The sequence below is a fragment of the Triticum aestivum genome, chromosome 3A, assembly GCF_018294505.1.
Source record: "Triticum aestivum cultivar Chinese Spring chromosome 3A, IWGSC CS RefSeq v2.1, whole genome shotgun sequence".
NCBI lineage: Eukaryota > Viridiplantae > Streptophyta > Magnoliopsida > Poales > Poaceae > Triticum > Triticum aestivum.
Window position 1 is genome coordinate 218868654 of NC_057800.1, and position 6924 is coordinate 218875577.

The window sequence follows — 6924 nt, forward strand, 5'->3', positions numbered from 1 at the left end:
ATCCATAGACGGAAAAGTCGTCAATGAAAACCTCACAAATCTTTTCACAAAAGTCAGAGAATATAGCCATCATGCATCTTTGAAAGGTAGCAGGTGCATTACATAAACCAAAAGGCATACGTCTATAAGCAAAAGTACCAAAAGGGCATGTAAAAGTAGTCGTTGATTGATCCTTAGCCGACACAGGTATTTGAGAGAAACCAGAATAACCATCTAGAAAGCGGTAGTGTGTATGTTTGCATAATCTTTCTAGCATTTGATCGATAAAAGGTAAGGGGTAATGATCTTTCTTACTAGCCTTATTTAATTTACGGAAATCAATTACCATCCTATAACCTGTAATAATTCTTTGTGGAATCAATTCATCTTTATCATTAGGAACAACAGTAATACCTCCCTTCTTAGGGACACAACGAACAGGACTTACCCACTCACTATCAGCAACGGGATAAATTATACTGGCTCCAGAAGCTTTAGTATTTCTTTTCTTACCACTTCTTTCATTTTAGGATTCAGACGTCGTTGAGGATCACGAACTGGTTTGGCATCTGCTTCCAAATTTATTTTATGTTGACATAGAGTGGGACTAATGCCCTTAAGATCATCAAGAGTATATCCAATAGCAGCACAGTGCTTCTTCAGAGTTTTCAATAATCTTTCTTCTTCATGCTCTGAAAGGTTAGCACTAATAATAACAGGATATATCTTCTTTTCATCAAGATAAGCATATTTAAGATTATCAGACAACGGTTTAAGCTCAAACACGGGATCACCCTTAGGTGGAGGGGGATCCCCTAGGATTTCAACAGGCAAATTGTGTTTCAGAATAGGTTCCTGTTTAAAGAATACTTCATCTATTTCCCTTCTTTCATTCTCATGGTCTAGCAAATATTGTTCTAAAGGATCACTAGGAGGTACAGCAATAGAAGCAAGACCAATAATTTCATCCTTACTAGGCAATTCTTCTTCACGGTGTTGTTTACTAAATTTAGAGAAATTAAACTCATGAGTCATATCATCTAAGCCGACAGTAACAACATCCCTTGTGCAATCTATGGTAGCATTAACAGTATTCAAGAAGGGTCTACCAAATATAATGGGACAAAAGCTATCTTGTGGGGAACCAAGAACAAGAAAATCAGCAGGATATTTAGTTTTCCCACACAAGACTTCAACTTCTCTAACAATTCCCATTGGTGAAATAGTATCTCTATTAGCAAGTTTAATAGTGACATCAATTTCTTCTAACTCAACAGGTGCAATGTCATGCATAATTTCTTTTATAAGTCAATAGGTATTGCACTAGAACTAGCACCCATATCACATAAGTCATGATAACAATGATCTCCTATTTTAACAGAAATAACAGGCATGCCTACCATAGGTCTAGGTTTATCTATATCACGGGGTTTAGCAATTCTAGCAGTTTCATTACAGAAGTAAATAACATGCCCATCTATATTATCAGACAAGAGATCTTTAACAATAGCAATATTAGGTTCAACTTTAACTTGCTCAGGAGGTGTATATGTTTTAATATTGCTTTTACGAACCACAGTTGAAGCTTTAGCATGATCCTTTATCCTAACAGGGAAAGGTGGTTTCTCAACATAACAAGTAGGAATAATAGGATCATTATAAGTGACAGTCTTTTCTTCAACTTTAATAGGTGCAGCTACTTTTACTTCTATGGGAGGATGATATTTAAGCCACTTCTCCTTAGGGAGATCAATATAAGTAGCAAAAGATTCACAGAAAGAAGCTACTATCTCAGAATCAAGTCCATATTTAGTGCTAAACTACTGAAAATATCAGTATCCATAAAAGATTTAACACAATCAAACTTAGGTGTCATACCTGACTCCTTACCTTCGTCGAGATCCCAATCTTCAGAGTTGCGTTTAATTCTATCCAATAAATCCCATCTAAATCCAATAGTCTTCATCATAAAAGAACCAGCACAAGAAGTATCGAGCATGGTGCGATTAATTTTCAGAAAGCCGAGCATAATTTTTTTGAAGAATTGTTTCTCTTGGGAGCTCATGATTGGGGCATGAATATAACATTGATTTAAGCCACCCCCAAGCTTTGAGCGATGCTTTCTCCTTCACGAGGCCAAAAATTATATATATAATTGCGGTCACGATGAACAAGATGCATAGGGTAATACTTTTGATGAAATTCCAATTTCAATCTTCTATAGTTCCATGGTCTCGTATCATCACAAAGCCTATACCATGTCAATGCATCTCCCTTCAAAGATAAAGGGAAGACCTTCTTCTTAGCAACATCATCGGATATATCTGCAAGCTTAAATAATCCGCAAACTTCATCCACATATATTAGGTGTTCATCAGGATGCTTTGTTCCATCTCCTGTAAAAGGATTAGCTAGCAGTTTTTCTATCATACCCGAAGGATACTCATAAGGAATTTCATTTTCAATAGGTTCAGTAGGTTGAGGAGCAACTCTTTGCTCTACTGGTCGGGGTGAAGATACCCCGAACAAGCCCCTCAGAGGATTACTTTCCATAGTAACAAGTGACAGTAAATTTCAGCACACTATATAAAATTTTCCTTACCAAATTCCACCTACCAAAGGCGCTTCACTCCCCGGCAACAGCGCCAGAAAAGAGTCTTGATGACCCACAAGTATAGGGGATCTATCGTAGTCCTTTCGATAAGTAAGAGTGTCGAACCCAACGAGGAGCAGAAGGAAATGATAAGCGGTTTTCAGCAAGGTATTCTCTGCAAGTACTGAAATAAGTGGTAACAGATAGTTTTGTGATAAGATAATTTGTAACGAGCAATAGGTAACAAAAGTAAATAAAGTGCAGCAAGGTGGCCCAATCCTTTTTGTAGCAAAGGACAAGCCTGGACAAACTCTTATATAAGGAAAAGCGCTCCCGAGGACACATGGGAATATCGTCAAGCTAGTTTTCATCACATTCATATGATTCGCATTCGGTACTTTGATAATTTGACATGTGGGTGGACCGGTGCTTGGGTGCTGTTCTTACTTGAACAAGCATACCACTTATGATTAACCTCTATTGCAAGCATCAGCAACTACAACATAAGTATTAAGGTAAAGCTAACCATAGCATGAAACATATGGATCCAAATTAGCCCCTTACGAAGCAACGCATATACTAGGGTTTAAGCTTCTGTCACTCTAGCAACCCATCATCTATTTATTACTTCCCAATGCCTTCCTCTAGGCCCAAATAATGGTGAAGTGTTATGTAGTCGATGTTCACATAACACCACTAGAGGCTAGACAACATACATCTCATCAAAATATCGAACGAATACCAGATTCACATGACTACTAATAGCAAGACTTCTCCCTTGTCCTCAGGAACAAACGTAACTACTCACAAAGCATATTCATGTTCATAATCAGAGGGGTAATAATATGCATAAAGGATCTGAACATATGATCTTCCACCAATTAAACCAACTAGCATCAACTACAAGGAGTAATTAACACTACTAGCAACCTACTAGCACCAATCCTGGACTTGGAGACAAGAATTGGATACAAGAGCTGAACTAGGGTTTTGAGATGAGATGGTGCTGATGAAGGTGTTGATGGAGATTGCCCTCTCCCGATGAGAGGAGCGTTGGTGATGATGATGGTGATGATTTCCCCCTTCGGGAGAGAAGTTTCCCTGGTAGAACAGCTCTGCCGGAGCCCTAGATTGGTTCTGCCAAGGTTCCGCCTCGTGGTGGAGGAGTTTCATCCCGAAAGGTTGCTTCTGGGTTTTTTTCTCGACGAAAGACTTCATATAGCAGAAGATGGTCATCAGAGAGCCACCAGGGGGCCCACGAGGTAGGGGCGCGCCCTAGGGGGGGCGCGCCCCCACCCTCGTGGACAGGGTGTGGGCCCCCTGGTCTTCATCTTTGGCGAGGATTTTTTATTATTTATTATAAGGTATTCCGTGGAGTTTCAGGACTTTTGGAGTTGTGCAGAATAGGTCTCTAATATTTGCTCCTTTTCCAGCCCAGAATTCCAGCTGCCGGCATCTCCCTCCTTATGTAAACCTTATAAAATAAGAGAGAATAGCCATAAGTATTGTGACATAATGTGAAATAATAGCCCATAATGCAATAAATATCGATATAAAAGCATGATGAAAAATGGACGTATCAATATCATGCTCTACTTGTCCTTGGGAAGGATATACCCTTGAAATATGTGTTTAAACACATTTTCCTTTCCATTGTCCTGTTTAATCTGATAACCATATTTCCCTTTCTGTTGTTTGGTTTAACCTTTCTTGTGATCTATATGATCTAAGCAGTAATAATTCCCTGCTTATGTAAACATCTCGGTGTACAACTCTGTTAGTGAGACCCTGTTTCTACTATTGATGACTTTCAGGTAACCGTCGATGGACGAGAACCTTGCCTATTGGTCCGCCTCATTTCAACGAGCAGGGAAATGGTTCTCTTCGTCCCTCACCCTTGGTACCAACGTTGTTGCCAACATAACTGACATGCTATCCTCTGACATACCTTGCTATCTTGATCGTGCACCTATTAGCGCTTTCCTGCTTTCAACCCACAAGGTGGGCCCATAACCCATAGGCCCCAGGATCGAAACCTGACTCTCCTGTACACCCTGTTGCCAGAATTATTCCTAGAGCTTGACTTCGTATGTAATTCACGGGCCACCTGCCTAGTGATCTATTCTGGTATTAGACGCAATACTTATTCCCATTGCTCTGAACCCCTTTCACATTTCGTATCACGCAATGAACGGTTCCCTATGCGCTTGAAACTTCTACTTTGCACCTTCTTACCTTGCTCTCGATAATTTCTTAAGTTTCAATTCGAGAGTTACCTTTCGCCACATCCCCCGATATTATCTACCAGATAGACAACCTTGTAGAGGTCCGTTCTCCCAGAATACCCCCCTTATTATTTCGTAAGTACGGTGGAGTTCCTGAAGAAAGGACGACAACTTCATCATGATGCATTGGTGCATAGGTATGAAGAAATCAACGCTATGGATCGACCTCTTAGAGAATAGCAACCAAGACCGATAAGATTCGTTAGAATTTCGTAACCAGACCTTTCCCCCTTATCCCACCTCTTAAATCTCAGGACGAGATTTCTTGTAGTGGAGGAGATTTGTAACACCCCGGTAGTCAATCTACAGTAATCACACACTAATGGTGCGATGTCATCACATTTAATTTTTCTAAACCTCACTTTGATCCTAACCCGATTCAAATTCAAATTTAAAGTAAAGTCAAATAATTAAAATTTTAATAAGGTAAAATAAAAATGTAGGTTGGGTTGAAAATATTTACTAGCTAATTTTCATGTAAGAGTTAACATTTTCCAAAGTATATAAGTGCCCCTAAAGATTTTTGAAACTGGCCCATAAGCTTTTTATTGAAATAATGTGATTTAAATAAATAGGTAAAATATTCAAAATTAGTTGAAACTTGTTGGACTAGCCCAAAATACTATCTAGAATTGATGTGATACTTTGCACATTTAACTGAAATCATTTAGTACCTAAACTAAATACAAAACAATAGTTAAAGTAGAAAATGGAAAAAAGTAAAAAAAAAGTAAAAAGTAAAATAACCCCCATGGCCAAATGGGCCTCAGCCCAGCCGGCTGGCCACAGCCACCCCAGGCAGGCCAGGCCAGCCCCCCACCAGCTGCCTAACCCTAGGCCTCACCCACTCTCTCCCGCACGATCCCCACTCTCCACCATTCCCTCCCTACGTTGTCAGCCACAACGCGCGCACACACACACTCACGCCGACGCACGAAGGATGGCTCCCCTGTTCGACCCCTCCTCCCACACGCACGCGCCCGATGCAAGCCGCCGCCAGCTGCCGCCAGCGCCACACTCCTCCGTGTCCCTCCCTCCCTTGCACGGCGCCCGCCTAGAGTCGCGGCCTCGCCTCGTCGCCGTCTGATGCCTCCCGTCGGAGCCACCTCGCCGGACCGCTCTGCCGTCGCCCCCTCGACTCGGCTCCAACGAGCCTTGCCGCCCGATCCCCTGCACCGCCTGTGAGCATCAGCCCTCACCTTCCCCCCCCCCTCTGCTCCCGTCGTCGATTCCGGCTCCGCCCGAGCGTCCAGCGCTCCGCCTAACCCCCCTGTTGCACACTCGCGCGTGCCTCCGCCGTTACTGCTGCACTTGCCGCTGCTGCGCCCACACCCCTCCTGGCGAGCCTCGTCGCCGTTCCTACTACTACCGTGGTTTGCGGCGCGACGTGATAACCCACAAGTATAGGGGATCGCAACAGTTTTCGATAAGTAAGAGTGTCGAACCCAACGAGGAGCTAAAGGTAGAACAAATATTCCCTCAAGTTCTATCGACCACTGATACAACTCTACGCATGCTTGACATTCGCTTTACATAGAACAAGTATGAAACTAGAAGTACTTTGTAGGTGTTGTTGGATAGGTTTGCAAGATAATAAAGAGTACGTAAATAAAAAGTAGGGGCTGTTTAGATAAAGAAACAATAAAGTAATTATAGCGAGTGTGGAAAATTGGTGGTAGGAGTTGCGAAATTGTCCCTAAGCAATTGACTACTTTACTAGACCGATAGCAAGTATTATGTGGGAGAGGCCACTGCTAGCATGTCATCCCTGACTTGGAATTCTATGCAGTTATGATTGGAACTATTAGCAAGCATCCGCAACTACTAATGTTCATTAAGGTAAAACCCAACCATAACATTAAGATATATTGGTCCCCCTTCAATCCCGTATGCATCAATTTTTATGCTAGGTTGAAGCTTCTGTCACTCTTTCCCTCCAATACATAGTCATATCAACATAAAACTAACCCTAGGGCGTGATCCACGCGCGCGCTCATATGATGGGCACCAAAGGACATCAACATAACCACAAGAAAATTAAATCAATCATAGCAATTCATCAACCAC